The 18,496-nt window shown below is 46.9% G+C and overlaps 1 long non-coding RNA gene and 1 other non-coding gene across 2 annotated transcripts; one reads left to right on the top strand and one right to left on the bottom strand.

Annotated features, from left to right (window-relative positions):
- Positions 1-3,867: 3,867 nt before the first annotated feature.
- Positions 3,868-3,970, bottom strand: LOC111538401. Its single transcript, XR_002730324.1, has one exon. It is a non-coding gene; the product is annotated as a U6 spliceosomal RNA (small nuclear RNA).
- Positions 3,971-10,551: 6,581 nt separating this feature from the next.
- On the top strand, positions 10,552-15,212 carry LOC111538142. Its single transcript, XR_002730231.1, has 3 exons — positions 10,552-10,668; positions 10,824-11,030; positions 14,716-15,212. It is a non-coding gene; the product is annotated as an uncharacterized LOC111538142 (long non-coding RNA).
- The last annotated feature ends 3,284 nt before the right edge of the window (positions 15,213-18,496 follow it).

The raw sequence follows: 18,496 nt of genomic DNA on the forward strand, positions 1-18,496 counted from the left end.
GGAGACCATTATTCTAAGTGAAGTAACTCAGGAATGGAAAACCAAACATCGTATGTTCTCGCTTACAAGTTAAAACTAAGCTATGAAGATGCAAAGGCATAAGAATGATATAATGAACTTTGGGGACTCAGGGGGAAGGGTGGGAGGGGGTAAGGGATAAAAGACTACACTTTGGGTACAGTATACACTGCTTGAGTGATGAGTGCACCAAAATCTCAAAATTGAGATTTTGGTTACTTGTCATGTAACCAAAAACCACCTGTTCCCCAAAAACTACTGAAATAAAATAAAGTTTTGTAAAAAAGTACTGCTACCTGTCTCTCTCCAAACCATACCCCTCAAAAAATAAATAAATAAACCACAGAAAAACAAAGACAAAGAAAAAATATTAAAAGAAGCTGGAGAAGGATAGATGTAGGAAATACCAAACTCAGAGAAGAACAAAGTTAATAGTTACAGCTGACTTTTTGACATAAAACTATGCAAAGAGGAGGAGAAACATTTAAAGCGAATGAATGAGGCTGGACGTGGTGGTTCACACCTGTAATCCCAGCACTTTGGGAGGCTGAGGCGAGTGGATCAAGAGGTCAGGAGATTGAGACCATCCTGGCTAACATGGGGAAACCCTGTCTCTACGAAAAACATACAAAAAATTAGCCACGCATGGTGGCGTGCACCTGTAGTCTCAGCTACTTGGAAGGTTGAGGCAGGAGAATCGCTTGAACCCGGGAGGCGAAGGTTGCAGTGAGTCAAGATTGTGCCACTGTACTCCAGCCTGGGTGATAGAGTAAGACTCCGTCTCAGAAAAAAAAAAAAAAAAAAAAAAAGCAGAAGAAATTATTCAGGCAGAAGGAAGATGATAACAGTCAGAAACTTAGATTTATGTAAAGAAAGTAAAAGTGGCCAGGCACGGTGGCTGAGGCAGGAGAATCGTTTGAACCTGGGAGGCAGAGGTTGCAGTGAGATAACGCTACTGCATTCCTTCCTGAGCGACATAGTGGTACTCTGTCTCAAAATATAAAAATAAAAACATAAGTGAAGATTGGACTGGAACGTTTATAGATTGGATGACTCAATATTGGTAAAATGTCAGTTCTTCCCAACTTCATACAGATTCCCAATCAAAAGCTCAGCAAGCTATTTTGTAGGTATCAACAAACTGACTCAAATCTATATAGAAAGGCAAAGAACCTAGAATAGCCAGCACAATACTGAAGAACAATAAAGGACTCACATTACCCAATTTAAGACTTACTGTAAGACTATAACAATCGAGATTGCTGAAATTGGTGAGAGAATAGAAACATAGATCCATGGAACAGAAGAGAACACAAATAATAGACCAACTGTATTCAACTGATTTTTTACAAAGGCACAAAGGCAATTCAATGAAGAGAGAATTGTCTTTCCAACAAAAAGGGCTGGATCAAAGAGATATTCATATGAAAAAAAAATGAACCTAGCCACAGACCTTACATCTTACACAAAAATGTACTCAAAGTGAATCACAAATCTAAATGTAAAATGTAAAACTATGAAACTTTTAGAAGAAAACCAGAGAAAATATGCATGACCTTAGGTTTAGTGATGAGTTTTAAGATACACCAAAAGCACAATTCATGAAAGATAAAATTCACATGTGGGTATAGCAGGTTGAATGGTGGCCCTCAAAAAGGTAAGTCCAGGCCAGGTGCGGTGGCTCACGCCTGTAATCCCAGCACTTTGGGAGGCCAAGGTGGGCAGATCGCTGGAGGCCAGGGGTTCAAGACCATCCAGGCCAACATGGTGAAACCCTGTCTCTACTAAAAATACAAAAATTAGCCAGGCGTAGTGGCACATGCCTGTAATCCCAGCTATTCTGGAGGCTGAGACATGAGAATCATTGGAACCCAGAGGCAGAGGTTACAGTGAGCCGAGATGGCACCACTGCACTCCAGCATGGGCAACAGAGTAAGACATTGTCTCAAAAAAGAAGGAAGTCCACATCCAAATTCCTGGAATCTGTCAGTGTGATCTTATTTGGAAAAAAGGGTCTTTGTAGAAGGTTGAGTTAAAGACCTTGAGATGAGATTATCCTGAATTACCTGGGTAGGCCATAAATCCAATGCAAGTATCCTTAGAAGAGAGATACAGGGTGATTTGACAGAGAGAAGAGAAGGTGTGTGACCACAGAGGCAGAGACAGGAGTGATGTAACCGCCAGCCAAGGGGAACCTCAATATGATGTAATGAAAATAGCACTGCACCTCTGTGGTCTCCCTTTCACAAACCCATAATCCCAGTCTAACCATGAAAGAATCACCAGATAAATCCCAGCTGAGAAACATTCCACAAAACACCTGACCAGTACTCCTCAAAACTGTCAAGATCATCAAAAAATAAGGAAAGCCTGAGGAACTGTCCCAGCAGAGGAGCCTCAGGAGTAAATGTAGTGTCTCCTAGATGAGATCCTAGAACAGAACAAGGACGTCAGGTTAAAATGAAGGAAATAAGGCCAGGCATCCTGGCTCAACACCTGTAATCCCAGTACTGTGGGAGGCCGAGGCAGGCAGGGGATCTCCTGAGCCCAGGAGTTCTAGGCTAGCCTGGCCAACATGGCAAAACCCTATCTCTACCAAAAAATAAATAAAATAAAATAACCATTCGTGGTGGCTCAAACCTGCAGTCCCATCTATTCTGGAGGCTGAGGTGGGGGAGATCACCTGAGTCCGGGGAGGTGGAGGCTACAGTGAGCCATGACTGTGCCACTGAACTCCAGCCTGGGTGGAAAAAGTGAGACCCTGTCTCAGAAAACAATGACAGCAACAACAAGAAAACTAAGGAAATCTGAAAAAGTATAGACAAGTTACTAATAATATATCGATATTGGTTCATCAATTGTGACACATGTACCCTACTATATGTTAATAGGCAGAAGTGAGAAGAGGCATCTAGGAACTCCCTGCAGTATCTTTACAACATCTCTGGAATTCCAATTCTATTCTAAAATATAAAGTTTATTTAAAAGTAAAAAAAAAAAAAAAAAAAAAGAAAAGAAAAGAAACAGTGTTATTTATGACCTTAAAGAATTAAAAGTAACATCCCCCCTGAAAAATAAACCGCTAACACTTTCCAAATATACGCTTTCCAAACATGACATACACAAATGATCAACACACAAAGGAAATTGGAAGAAACCTGTGTTGTTTGCCCTGGAGTGGATGCCTGTGGGGGAGGGGACTAGGATTAGACCTGGAGAAAGGCCAAAGACACAACCACGATAATCTCAAAAGAGGATTCAAGTCCAGATGGGTGGTGACAGCAAGCCATCAAATGGGGGACATCAGTCCCCCAAGTCCGTGCACCTGAAATCCTTAAAAAAAGGGAAGGAAAGGAAGAGAGAGGTCCTGCCAGAGGTGGCCAGTGATCTCTGCAGCCACAGGAAAGGCAAATGCCTGTCTGGAGAACATTCCTTGAGGTTGTAGGGGAGAAAATGGCCTGACCGCTGGCTTCTGCTCTCAGCAGAAGCTGCCAAGCACAGGACTCAGGCACGTGGCTCAGAGACAATACTTTTTTTTTTTTTTTCAAGATGGGAGTCTTGCTCTGTCACCCAGGCTGGAGTGCAGTGCTGCGATCTTGGCTTATTGCAACCTTGGCCTCCCAGATTCAAACACTTCTCCTGCCTCAGCCTCTGGAGTAGCTGGGATGACAGGCATGCCCACACCTGGCTAACTTTTGTATTTTTAGTAGAGATGGGGTTTCACCGTGTTGGCCAGGCTGGTCTCAAACTCCTGAGCTCATGATCCACCTGCCTTGGCCTCCCAAAGTGCTGGGATTACAGGCGTAAGCCACCACACATGGCCAAGAATTTTTTTAAAGAACATTTTAAAAATATATGGAATACTTCACGAATTGGTGTGTCATCCTTGCATAGGACCATGCTAAGCTTCTCCGTATTATTCCAAGTTTGGTATATGTGCTGCCAAAGTGACAATTTTGTGCCTGCTGCTGCCACCTCCACCATCCGACCCCAGGCAACCTTATCTAACCTCCTGCATCTCAGCTTCCTCATCTGTAAAATGGGCGAATGGGGATAATAATAACGACTTCTGAGGGTTAAAAGAGGTAAATGCATAAAAAACTCTTTCCTGTGTCTGACAAGTAACGTCTTGATAAATGGTCACTATTATTATTTTAAATGGTTTTTCGAATCCATTTTCCCCTTAGGCCAGATTTGCAATTATTTCCAGCAGGAAACATGTTTCATTGTCTGCCCTGCCCATAACTCTCTTCTCAGAACTTGCTTCTCCAAAGGGCAAGCCGTAAGACCCTTCCCCGTCCCCACTACCTGGCCTGTCCCGGCCACCCTGATGGGACAGGAAGTCTGACTCAAGTGAGCTGATCGGGTTAAGTTCTCTCAATAGTTTAACCTAAGAGGCCACCAATTTTAGTGAATTGGTAAGAAACAATGCACTGGACTTACATGGCCTCAAGGAGTCATGGTCTGACCCAGTTGACACCCCCGTGGAGTCAAAGTCACCCAGAAGTTAGGGGAGCAGAAAAAACATGTGATCTGGTTTGCAGAGGTGGGTGGAGCTCAGAGAGGCAGAGAAGATGAGGACAGTTCGCAGGAGGCCTACCTGCGCTTCCTCAATTAACTCCATCAGATTCCCTAATCCCTTTCAAGAAAACTCCTTCTCATTTGCATTTTTTGAATGGGTTTCTATTTATTACAACCAAAATAGCCCTGACTGAAATTTACAGGCACGTCTTACCCACCAGATTGGGACACCATCTGCAGTCCTAGCACCTAGTGTGGTTCTAGATCAATAGCTGATTGTTAAGAGATGAAGGAAGGAAGGAAGGAAGGAAGGAAGGAAGGAAGGAAGGAAGGAACAAACAACACAGTCAGGCCTGTCCAGACCCTCACCCTTTGCCAGTGTCCCTGCATTCAGCCTCAGCCACTTCCCCTGGCCCCTGGTGGTCTTTTGGTTGGAAGAACCCTCCCCTACAGCAGGTGCCCAGGATCCCAAAAGGCCGGAGGAAAACCAGTCAGTTGAGTCACAGAGCCTGGAGTTCCCAACACACAGGGATGTCGAGAGAGAAACCGCTGATGGCCAAAACGTCATCACAGAAGACACAGTTAATCCAGGGAGGCTGGCTGTTTCCAGGGCACAGGAAAGGGCACCTGCTTAGTCGACGTGCCGAGCAATGTGCTGCGGACGCCTTACACAAGGTGTCCTGTGCAGGTCCTGAGCCTGCTGGCCCCAGCCACTTCCCCTGCCAACCGAGCTTCCCAGCTTCCTGCTGGGTGGGTCCGGCCAATGGAGGCAGCGGTGGGAGACTGGAAGGTGAGGGACAGGGAGAAGCTGGGCTATTTCTCCTCCTCCTCCCTCTTCCTCAGATAGCACCGCGGCAAGAGCTGTGTGTGGCCACTGGACCAGCCCCCTGGGGGTCCAGCCCCAACCTGGCAACCTGAACCCTGGGCTTCAGCAACACCACCTCCTCCCTGCAGCCCCCAGCTCGCAGTTGTGTTCCTGTTGGTCTCCGGATTGCTTCACCCTCCCCCACTTGGCCTCCAAGCTCTGCCATCACTCATGTAACCAATTCCCTGTATTAAAGTAGCTTTGTTTGAAATTCTCCAGGGGTTTCCATTCTCTAGCCAAACCCGTGTGGTTCGTATTATTTCTGGGCTGCAGTGAGAAAACAAAACTGCAAGGAGAAGTAACTTGCCTCTGGTTATACCGCTAGTAAGTGGCAAAGCTGCATTTGAAGCCAGCTCTGTCTGACTTGAAGGCCACGTTTCATCTGCACCCCCCCTTCCACTGCCCTTGGGCAGCCATCCACCCTCTAGGGGAGCTGGCCTCAGTTCCACCTGTACCGGTGCTGTCTTAGGAAGGTCTCCTAGCCCTCCCAGGCGATTTGGCAGCTGTAGCCAGGCACGTTAAGCTCAGACACGTGGCCCCAGTCCGAAGCTCTGTTGCTAATGTTGGAAAATGTTTGCCCTGTTTCTTTCCTGCAGACTGTGAGAACAGGCTGTTCCAATGAGACGTGAAAAGCTGCCTTCGGTGGACTGACTTTCCTGTCCCCTCAAAGAATGTCAGTCTTGAGGGTCTGTAATCTTCTCACTCCCAAAGTAAGAGGTGAGTTATTTTTCCCAGTGTGCTTCCCACTCCTGCCTCTCCCACAGGAGACTGGAGGTTCTTCTGTTTGAGAAAATGTTAAATGATCTAGATCTTTAATAGTGTCTGCTGACCACAGCATCACCTGAGAGCTTGTTGAAAATACAGGACTCCCCTCGGGGCCTGCAGAGTCATGGTGTGTTGTTTTGGGGGCCTCGGGTTTTTTTTTGGGAGACAGGGTCTTGCTCTGTCACCCAGGCTGGAGTGCTGTGGTGCAATCGCAGCTCACTGCAGCCTCTACCTCCTAGGCTCAGGCAATCCTCCCACCCAAGCCTCCAGAGTAGCTGGGACTACAGGTGCATGCCACCACATTTAGCTAATAGATCAGCCTGGTTATTAGCCATCGTTTCTGTAGAGACAGGGTCTCACTATGTTACCCAGCCTGGTTTCCAACTCCTGGGCTCAGACAATCCTCCAGCCTCAGCCTCCCAAAGTGCTGGGATTATAGGCATGAACCACCACTCCCAGCCAGGATGTGTATTTTAACAAGATAAGATTCCCAAATGCTTCCTATGCATGCTAAAGTTGGAGAAGTGCTGCCCTTGACTATTTTATAGATGTCTACTGGGCACCTATTATATGCAATTTCGTAATAGTAACATATCTTCTGGGGGTGGTGCGGAATTAAATGAATCAATACATTAGAACAGTGCTGGATGCACATTTATGCACACAATAAATGCAGGATGTTTTAGTATGATTATCATTATTTTTATAAACATTTGCTTGGGCCTGAAATCAAGCACTAGGAGGCTTTAAGATTAATAGAGCCAGCCAAGTGCAGTGGCTCATGCCTGTAATCCCAGCACTGTGGGAGGCCGAGGCAGATGGATCACGAGGTCAGGAAGTCAAAACCATCCTGGCTAACATGGTGAAATCCCGTCTTTGCTAAAAACACAAAAAAATTAGCCAGGAGTGGTGGCGGGCGCCTGTAGTCGCAGCTACTCGGGAGGCTGAGGCAGGAGAATGGGGTGAACCCGGGAGGCAGAGCTTGCAGTGAGCCAATATCGAGCCACTGCACTCCAGCGTGGGCAACAGAGCGAGACTCCATCTCAAAAAAAAAGAAAAAAAAAGATTAATAGAGCCCTGCCTCAAGGAGCTCCCAGGCTGTGGAGAGATGTGCATAGAAACAAATAATTCTGATCAAATATAACCTGTGTTCACTTTGGGAGGTCAAGGTGGGAGGACTGCTTGAGCCCAGGAGTTCAAGACCAGCCTGGGCAACATAGTGAGACCCCATCTCTCCAAAAATAAAAACAATTAGCTGGGTATGGTGGCATCTGCCTGTAGTCCCAGCTAGTCAGGAGGGTGAGGTAGTAGGATCACTTGAGCCTGGGAGGTTGAGGCTTCTGTGAACTATGATTGAACCACTGCACTCCAGCCTGGGCAAAGGAGCAAGACTTTGTCTCAAAAATGTGTGTGATTGTGTGTGTGTGTGTGTTTAGCCTGTGCTATAAAAGTTACACACCAACCTATAGGACCTGAGGTTTCGAAAGTACTCTGTGATTTACAAACAAGTATTCACATATGATATCGTGTGAGCATAACATAATGTGGCTTTAAAAAGTAAATAACATTATTGCCTCTATAGAAATGAAATTCAGAGGGGCAATGCCCAAGCTCACACAGCGACTTGAATTCAAATCTTATAACTCCAAATCCAGTGCTCTGCCTCCTGTCCCCAACATAGCCTCTCCAAGAAAGAAGGTGTAGAGTATCAGCAGTTCTGAGAAAGTTCAAGGTGGAAGGAAAACTGGAACCAAGGACTAATGTCTGAAATGACATTGGGGTGTGCTCCTTGCTTGGCATTTGTCACTGGAGAAGGACAGTGATCAGGGTTGACACTGACGTCGTTTTCTCTCAGAAATTACACACAAGTGGAAACGAAGCCCAGACAATCCACGGGGGTCCAGGATTATCCTTTTGGGTTTGGTTTGTTTGCTTGGGTTTGGGGGTTTTCTGGCACGTCCAAGTATCCCACTGTCCAGCCAACGTTCACTTTCTGGAAAGCTGGTCTCAGGCTCCTTTTCTAACCTCAGCTGAAAAAGTTGTGTCCCCCAGGGACTCTTCACCACCCTCAGATCAAGATCAGCACACGGAGCCTTTTCAGAGACTCTCCCAGTGCTGGGTGAACAGCAGCAGTTCTCAAAGCAGGGTCCCCAGCCGGGCCGCTGCAGCCTCAGCTAGGAAATTGTCAGAAATAATCCTCCAACTCTGCCAAGACCTACTGAGGTGCAAACTCTAGGGTAAGACTCCCAGCATGAGGTGTTTTAACAAGTCTTCTCTGCCATTCCTGGAGGTTTTGTAGGTGGATACAAGCGAAAGTTAGCATGTATGTGAGTCACTTTAGCGTTTGAAAGCATTAACTATGGAGCTAGAATCAGGGTTCAGCCGCCCACCAGGTAGGTGACCTTGGGCAAACTCAATGATTTGGGGTTTGAGAAGCACTGGTAGGGCTGTCCTCTAGAGCTTTCTGCAACGATGGAAATGTTGTATATCTGCCGGGTCCAGTATCACAGCCCCCAGTCTCAGAGGGCTGCCAAGCACTCGAGTGTGGCTAGTATGGCTACAGAACTGAATTTCAAAATTTATTTACTTTTGATTAATTTAAATTTAAATAGCCACACATGACTACTGGCTATGTCATTGGACAGAGCAGGTCTAGAGGACAGATCACATATCAGAAACAGCACACGAATCTCCAGCAAGGTGGGAAGGTGGCAGTCCGGAGAAGTATGGACAAAAGACATCAGGAAGGAGGCACTTCACTGCCAGGCCTGAGAAAAAACCAGATCCCACTGAGGCTCAGCAGAGACTGCGGCAGGAGTGACACTCCCTAGAGACCCTTGGTCCACTTGTCCCTGAAGGTGGCTCATGAAGCCTTAGCCTCATCTCAAGGAGAGGTGCCAAAGTGGACATGTGGGGACAGACAGGTCAGAGCTGGGCAGTAGGCAGGTAAGTCACAAGCTAAAGATTCAAACAGACCAGAGAAAGGCCTCTTTCGAGAATGCAGCAAAAGAAAATAAGCATAAACTAAAGCAGGACAGATCTTGGTCTGACACAAGGAGGAATGGCCTAACAGGGTGGCTGAGACCAATCTTGCTGCAGGATGCTCCAGAGCTTCTGTCCCTGTAGAGGAAGTGTGGGGTCAATGGAAGGGCTTGTGCATCCTAATTCCTGTTTCATTTACTAGCTGGGTGACTGTGAACAATGGGTTGACCTCCCTGGGCCGAGGTTCCTTTGTTTGCCATAGAGGAAGCAAGAAGCAGAAGATCATGGGGTGGGGACAGAATGGCAAGGCAGTTAAGAGCTTGGGCTTCTGGAGGCAGCCAGATGTGGGCTTGAAACTCAATGTGGCCTCAGCCAAGGGACTCATGTAAGTCACTTGACATTTCTGTGGTTTCATTTTCTCATCTGTAAAACAAGTCGGCTATTAACGGAGGAGTCATAGAGACTAGATGGATTGCAGGACATATAACATGATGATGGGCATATAACATGATGCTGGGCGCCCAGTAGGAGCGCAGTAATTACAGAGCTCACTAAGTGTGCCAAGGCCTTCACATGGACTCACTTATTCTTTACAACATGCCAAGGAAGCTGTCCTACTGTTATGCCCATTTTTCAGATGACAAAACTGAGGAACCAAAAGGTTATGTAACTTGCCCAAGGTCACCTACCCGGTGAGTGGTTGAGCCCTGAGTCCAGCTCTATACTTGATGCTTTCAAATGCTAAAGTGCCTCCCATTCATGCTAACTTTTGTTTGTGTCCCCCACAAAACAAGCAGGAATAGTAGAGAGGGCAATTTATTGTCACCTCGCTTTGCGACCTTCAGCCCTTGCTCCTGCCCCACCCCAGTATTCCCATCTGTGCAATAAAAGGAATAGACTAGTTGGACCTCAGTGCACTGGGAGCCGTGACAGTCTTCGGGAAGAAGTGAGGCAACTCTTTGTAGGGAGCAATTTCAATCCACTTCACCTCCCAGGCAGAGGGAGGCTAGCTCAGAAGTCCCTGGAGGCTCTTTCCAAGTCGACTGCCATATAAAGGCATGACCCCATTCTAAGGACTCAGCGGAGGTCTTTGGAAAACATCAAGAATGAGGCAGAACCTAATATTCCAGTCCAAGCTTGGCAGGTTGAGCCTAATTAGGCAAGCCCTGTCCCTCTCTGGGCCTCCCTATGCAGACACTCAGGCCACCTCCTCATAGTCAGTGCTGCTGTGCCTGACCTCCTTGCTGATATGGCTGGAGGTTCACCCTCCCAGCCCCAGGAGATAGAGAAGGACTAGACCGAGTCAGCCATGGTAACCCCGCCCCTCTGTCAGTGATTGGCTGAGACCTGAGTACAGGATTTGATCCTGGCCAATGAGGGGAAGACACCACAGGGATGCTGAGAAAGGCTTTCTTTCCGTGATACCATAGCCTCACAGGACAGCCTGCGTTCCGTGAAGACACTTGGATGCCTGGAACTGCTGCAGCCACCTTATGACCATGAGGAGCTGGGACTGGGTATGGTGGAGCCCCTGAGTTAACCAGCCCTGCAGCCAGCAGGACTACTTTTCAAAGAGATCAACTCCTTGCTGTTTAAGTCACTTTGAGTTCATTATTCTCTTTCTTGCAGCCAAATGCATTCTAAATTGTATTTACTTTTCTCATTTATTCAGTGAGGATAATACCACCAGGATCTTGTGTGGATAAAATGAGATGAAAGATTTGTAGATGCTCAAGCATCCATGACAGTGCCTTATTACTGCAGCAGCCTGAAAACTGACAGCTTTAAAGATGAGGAAGTGTTGTGGGGAAGCCATCAGTCTCACTGTAAACCACTGATAGATGACTCAACTGAATACTCAAGGGGCTTTTCTACTGGGGTAAGAAGCTCCCACAATTGTGTGAACTTTCCTTTTTGTTTTGTTTTGTTTTTGTTTTTCTTTTGAGACAGAGTCTCACTCTGTCACCCAGGCTGTAGTGCAGTGGGGCAATCTTGGCTCACTGCAACCTCTGCTTTCTGGGTTCAAGCGATTCTCATGCCTCAACCTTCCAAGTAGCTGGGATTACAAGCATGTGCCACCACACCCGGCTAATTTTTTTTTTTTTTTTTTGGTGTTTTTAGTAGAGACAGGGTTTCACCATGTTAACCATACTAGTCTTGAACACCTGACCTCAGGTGATCTACCCTCCTTGGCCTCCCAAAGTGCTGGGATTACAGGTGTGAGCCACTGCACCTGGCCTGAACTTTCCTTATTGCTTAATTTGTTATACTTGTATCTAACGACTCAGAAAACCAATTTTTCTCAATTATTAATTTGATTAATTAAAGGTTATCTTTTGTGTGTGTGTGAGACACAGTGTCACTCCTGTCACACAGATTGGAGTGCAGTGGCATGATCACAGCTCACTGCAGCCTCAACCTCCCAGGTCAGGTGATACTCCCACCTCAGCCTCCTGAGTGCCTGGGACTACAGGCATGTGCCACCGTGACTGGCTAATTTTTTGTAGTTTTAGTAGAGACAGGGTCTCCCTAGTTGTCAGGCTGGTCTCAAACTCCTGGGCTCAAGGGATCTTCCCCCTCAGCCTCCTAAAGTGCAGGGATTACAGGCATGAGCCACAATGCCTGGCATAAATATTCTAAACAATTTAAAATGCAATTACAGACAGTGCATTTGATTTGTTTTGAATACTTCCATGCCTCAAACAGCAGACAAAACATTCAGAAACATCATGGCTACACATAAACTCATGCTTATGCTCAATCTAAAGTATCCACACCATGGCCATAATCCATTATTCTGCACTTGATATATTGCCTTCCCAGGATTCTTGCTACACTTACTATTTATTATAATTATTTATTACATTCTCAGTCTTTGCTTGCTTTGCATGACCTTGACAGCTTGGAGGAGGACTGCTGGGCTCCCCTAGAGGCAGACACTGAGACAATGTAATAAATAATATGCATTAATATACATTAATGTATATAATATACATGTATAATGTATATAATATACATGTATAATGTATATTATTTATTACATTATTTTTATATCATCCTAGGGTTTCAGTAACACTTTTAGTCCTTCCAGGGTGCAAGGGGGCTAGAGAAGGTCATTAGTCTTACCAGACCCAAAGACAGAGGACACTTTCTCAGACAAGCTGAGGACCTAGAATTGGGTTATTACCCAATTGATTCTTGACTAGGGCATGGAGCCTGAATGCAAAACATAAGGTGATTCATGACCCAGGTGCCAATCAACAGTGGACTAGATATTTTAAAATATGGTAGACACACACCATGGAATACTATGCAGCCATAAAAAAGAATGAAATCACGTCCTCTGAAGCCATGTGGATGCAGCTGGAGGCCATTATCCTAAGCAAATTAACACAGAAACAGAAAACCAAGTGCCACATGTTCTCACTTATAAGCAGAAGCTAAACATTGGGTATAAACGGACACAAAGATGGGGGCTCCAAAAAGGGAGAGGAAGGGCGGGAGTTGGGGGAGCAAGAGCTGAAAAACCACCTATGGGATATGATGTTCGCTACCTGGGCAATGCGATCATCAGCAGCCCAAACCTCGGCATCACATGATATACCCACGTAACAAACCTGTGCACGGACCCCCTAAATCTAAACTTAACAAGGATGTTGGATGATTCAAACACGAGTCCTGGGTCTCCAGGCTGGGTCACTTCTCATAAAAGTTTTTCTTGTGATGGCTTGGGAATTTTAAGCATCCGTCTTTTTTTGTGCAATTTTTTTTTAAGTTTTAGAATTCTGTGTCTTTCCCGATAGGATGTAAACAGAAGGACACTTTGCTGCAAGGTCTTCTTTCCCCAGATTCATCCCTCTAGTCTAAGGAAAACATCAGACAGACCTACACTGAGGGACATTCTACAGAATATCTGAGCAGTCCTCCTCCAAGCCGTCAAGGTCACGCAAAGCAAGGAAAGACTAAGAAAGCATCCCAGACCGGAAGAGACTAAGGAGGCATACTGATTAAATAGAACGTGGTACGCAGGATAGCATTCTGGAAGAGGAAAACGACGTTTGTAGACAAAGTTGATAAAACCTGAATAACATCTGGAGTTTAATTCATAGTTAACATAAGAGAAGGTTAATCTCTCAGTTTTGGCAGATATACCAAGGTAATGTAAGAAGCCAACATTAAAAGAAACTGGGAGAGGGGTGTACTAGAACTCTGTTATCTTTGCAATTTTTCTTTAAATCTAAAATTATTCCAAATGGAGTTTATTTTTTTCAATGGTTTCTTAGGCCGGGCGCCCCCAAAAGCAGACACTGAGGCAAGGATATAAGTGGAAGTCGTTCCTCTGAGAGGTGACTCTAGGATTCACCCGGTAGGGAGTGGGCATGTGAGACAGGAAAGGGAGGAATCGCCAGAGGGTGGACTGGCAAGCAGATGACCGCTGTGGGTAACCGGGGCTCAGGCCTGCATGGAAATATAGGAAATAACATCTCCGAGTTATCCCAAGGAGAGACAAAGCTGTTGGAATATTATCTGCCATTCCCATGAGATATTGGGTGAAGGCTGCTCTGGGACTAGACACGTCCCACCTACCCAACATGGGCCAAGCAAGCTCCAGGGGCCAGCGACAGCCGCAGGTGAAGCTGCAGGGCTTGCAGTTGGAAGCTGTTCAGCAACAGACTAGGAGGATGATGTGGGCCAAGGAGAGATGGACGGGACATGACAGTACCACTGCTCTCCACATCATTCCCTGAACTGAGCCCGCCTGGTAATGCCTCTTGGCTGATAGCATTGAACCCATTATCCTATCATTTTGATAGATTGGCCTGGTCCAACAATATTATTTAATACTTCCATATTCTTTATTAGCATTTCATGATAATTAATATAAGATCATGTAAAAATGCCATCTCCTCCTGGAGGAAGGATCAAATCTGCAAAGCGAGCTCTCCTCCTCAGGACTTTTGGCTGATTTGTCCCTGGGAGGGTCCTGTGGAAGCCTCTTTCTGCTTGCTTTTTGCGTGCTTGCCTGTGCGGTTCAGCTTGAAGTCCCTCTCTGCCTGGATTTTATGTTGGACCCCTTCCCCCACCCCGCCCTACCCCGTGCTCACTGACCCTTCCTGCCCTTGCTATTGTGTTTATTCATTCTGAGATTATTTGGTTTACTCACAGTCCCTGACGTTTATTCTTTCCTGCTTATGCAGGAAGAAACGATGACATATTCTATCAGATACTAAACAGGAAGATAGAGGTCATTTCAATAATTTACGCGGAGAGCATGTATCGAAGGGAGTTGGTTACATAGCTGAGAAACCAAACAGCGGACAGTGAAGCGGCCCAGATTTTAGCAACAGCAGGAAGCCGCTGGCAGCCTCGGAAGGCGTGCTACTGCAGCCCCTGTGCCAGGGTCCCCCAGAATAAGCTGATGCGATAGTGGCTCCCACAGGACAGCAGCCATAGCTATGGAGCGGATACCAGGAGAGAATGCAGCCAGTTCCCCGGGACTGCGCTGGGGATGGAGCCAGCAGATACAGAGACTCAGCCTGGCTTTTCCTTTCCTTCCCCTCCAGCCGCCCTCCCACTTGGCCACGCCCAGCCAGAGGCCTGAGAACTGCAGCGTGAAGGGGCCAGAACCGCGGAGGTAAAAGGCCAGGGGTGAAGCTGAGGCTCACGCACATCCCCGCTCATTATGAACTGTTGTACGCTTTACAGGAGGGACCACATTCTCGTATCTGTGAACGCTCCCTTACTTGTTAAACTAAAGAAATACATCCTCCTCGTCATTCTCCTCAAAGGATCCTTTTATACAACGGTACATTTTTCTCGTTTGCAGATTGTCATGAGCTCAGGGTCTTTCATGTGTTTGCTCTAATGAGTCACATTATTAGATGGCCAAATTGTCAGACTTGTCGTGTGAACACCTTTAGGATGGCCCTGGTATTCTTGAAAGCATTCTTCCTTTCTGGCAACTGTAAAGATGATCCAGAACTGTAAAGATGATCCAGAACTGATTTCCTCCTGCCCCAACACAGGAAATCCGTGGAGTCCTGATTCCATTAATAGAGAACAAGTGTTAAAGATCAAAATCCAGGCTGGGTGCAGTGGCTCATGCCTATAATCCCAGGACTTTGGGAGGCCGAGATGGGCAGGTCACCTGAGGTCAGGAGTTTGAGACAAGCCTGGCCAACATGATGAAACTCTGTCTCTACTAAAAATACAAAAATTAGCTGGGTGTGGGGGTGGGCACCTGCAATCCCAGCTACTCGGGAGGCTGAGCCAGGAGAATCGCTTGAACCGGGGGGCGGAGGTTTCAGTGAGCCGAGATCATGTCACTGCACTCCAGCCTGGGCATCAAGAGCAAGACTCCACCTCAAAAAAAAGAAAAAAAAAAAAAAAAAGAAAAGAAAAACATAGCCGGCTGCAATGGGACTTACTCTTCGTAGTGACAAAGCTGGAAACATTTCTTTTTGAGATTATGAATTTATATAGATAGTTTGAATTCAGCATAATGCCTCGCTGAACCTCACTTTTAAAAAAAATAGGTCATCATTTCCATGATCAAGACTTTTGGTTCCCCAACAGGACCAAGGTGCCTTGAGGAAGAATCAAGGGTAGTGTCCGCCCCAGGGAGTACAAAAGCACAGGCAGAGTCCTCTGCAAAGTGATGCAGATGAAACCCCAGGAATGAATGACACGCTCATTACCTGCCAGGCACCGCTCTGAGCACTTCATCTGCATTATGTTACTTAATCATCACGGCCCCCTGCCAGGAGGATCATTATGCCTGCTTTACAGAAAAGACTTACAGGTTAAAGTGCCTAAGGTCCTGCAGCCTCCAAACCTGGCCAATTCACCCGCAGAGCCCATGCTCTGAACCGCCGCACCACATGGCCAGGTGAGGGCCGTCCTGGTCCCCAAATGAGCCGCCTACACACACACTGCCAAGCCTTTGCCCACGCTGTTGGCTTTCCCCTGCTGTACTTGGAACGCCTACTTGACCTTCAAATTCCAGCCTGAGTCCTCCGCCTCCTCTATGCTCCTGACTCCTTGTGCATCTCAACACACATTAGAGCTGTGTGTGTGTGTGTGTGTCCCTCAGGGCACACATGCAAGGGCAGGTTCTGTGCTTCATTCATTTGTATCCACACTGCACAGTGCCTGACACATAGCAGGTGCCCAAGACATACTTGATGAAGGAAGAAAGAGGGAAACCTGGATTTCAGGTAGCTCAGGGAAATGCTTCCATCACCTGGCATGAGCTGAGGGATCCCCGCTCCTGCCCGTCATTTCCTATTTATTAAAAGGGACCTACCCCGTCCCCGGCTCCATGCAGCACCATAGATATGAGGTGGCTGCTTTTCTGAACATGAGTCTTTCCTGCTAAGGGAAACAATAGCCTGATTTGCTCCTGTCCTCAAGATTTCTGGTAACAATCTCAGGTCAGAGAGGAAAACTGGAGTGAGGTGGAGGACCAAGGACTTACAGTCTCCTTCAGGGGCTTGGGGGCTCGGGAGAAACCCCACAAACCCAGTAGGCTCTTGCTGGCTGGCTGGATGATGAGCATGCTCTCTCTCTCTCTCTCACACACACACACACACACACACACACACAGCCTTGGTAACCAGTGGTTACTAAAAAAGCCCAAATTCAGCCACAGCCACACTCCATCAAATGAGAAATCCTCTGCTAATACACGGGCAAGACAAGTTTCTTCCAAAGCATCTCATATGTGTTGCTGTGCAGTCGCCAGTGAACGTGTGAGTCCAGTCGCCTGCACCACCGCCTTCCCGTGCGTGTGCCTCGCAGCGTTGTTCGTCAGGATTCCTCAGATGTAAAAGTTGTGAACATTTGGGCAGTGCCAGGGCTGGCGTTGCAGAGCCTGCTTTAATGAATGCATAATTAACACCATGGGCTCCTGCCAATGGCCAGCACTTAAGTCCTTGAAAACAGTCTGTTCCCTGAAATAGGTTAAACGCCCCTCCACCGCCACTGCTACCTCGTTTACACCACTGACTCAGCCACAATGCCTATATATGTGAAGAAAAAAAGTCCCCAAAGAAATTATTAGTGTTGGCATAGCAACAATATGCTAATTGTCTTTCCTAAAGCAGGCCTAGCAGGACCACCACCCGGGGTTGGTTCAGTTTGAAAACTGCATTCTTTTGGCTAGGTGCTGTATTGCAGAATCTCCCCACCATATAATCCAAGTTAATAAGGTTTAGGTGATTTTTAATGCCTCCATGCTAAAATAGAAAAAAGAAAGCTAAGACTTGATCCATAAAACTACCTTGATGTCAGGACATTGAACAGAAAAAAGATCATTGTCATCTGCCTTGGTCCTCCACCCCCGCCCCCCAGCTTCTCTGATGCATCTCTGAAGCCTAACTACTCAATGAAGGAGGGCTCCTGAATTTGGGGAGGCGAACAGCTTAGGACCGTTATTACACTTTGGGGTACAAACGATAAAGATCCCAACTCAAATGAGCTAACCGGGAAAGAAGAGTGTTGGCTGCTTACAAGGACATCCAGACGGTGGCTTCAGGCTAGCGGAGTGTACGGTTCGAGGCTGTAACTAAGGGCTCAGCTGTTTTCCAGGTCTCTGTTCCTCCATCCTCAGTACTGATGCCAGAAGACTGGGCCCCTGTGAGCACTGCTGGTAGCACCCCAGCAAATGAGGAGAGAGAAACAGGGACAGAAGGAGAGAGACAGAAACAGAGAGATAAGGAGAGCCAGAGAGAGAAGGGATCCGGCTTCTCATCCCTCCACAAAAGGAAGAACATTTTCCCAGAGACCTTCAGCAAACCACTTCCTGCATCGCATAGGCAGAATCGGGTCACACATGCCCATTCCAGAACTAGTCAGTAGCAAGGAAGATGGGATTATTCTCCCAGGCACCGGAGCACTCCTTGAACTGAAGTTAATTGTTCAAACTAAAGTCCTACTGTCCCCTGTGCCAGGGGTGGACTGGGCAATGGAGAGGTCACTGCTATGTTCACCACATGAGCACATATGTTCTACCACTCTTGCCTCCAGCTAGTCATGCTCAAGCTTGGGCTTACTCACAAGGGAGCCCACAAAGCAGTGGGAGCTTCAGAGGATGGAGTCCAGTGATCCTCCTTTTGTGTGGGGAAGTGGCAAATCCACTCTTTAACACGGCTCTTTAATTCTCAGGGATGACGGGTGAGCCTCTCTGGGCAGGAGCACTGGGCTGTGCCCCTGGCAGTGACAGGAGCTTCTTTCTTTTTTCTTTTCTTTCCTTCCCCCCTTCCTTTCCTTTCCCTCCTTCCCTCCCTCCCTCTCTCTCTCCTTCCTTCCTTCCTTCCTTCCTTCCTTCCTTCCTTCCTTCCTTCC

The sequence above is a fragment of the Piliocolobus tephrosceles genome, chromosome 6, assembly GCF_002776525.5.
Source record: "Piliocolobus tephrosceles isolate RC106 chromosome 6, ASM277652v3, whole genome shotgun sequence".
NCBI classification, from domain to species: domain Eukaryota; kingdom Metazoa; phylum Chordata; class Mammalia; order Primates; family Cercopithecidae; genus Piliocolobus; species Piliocolobus tephrosceles.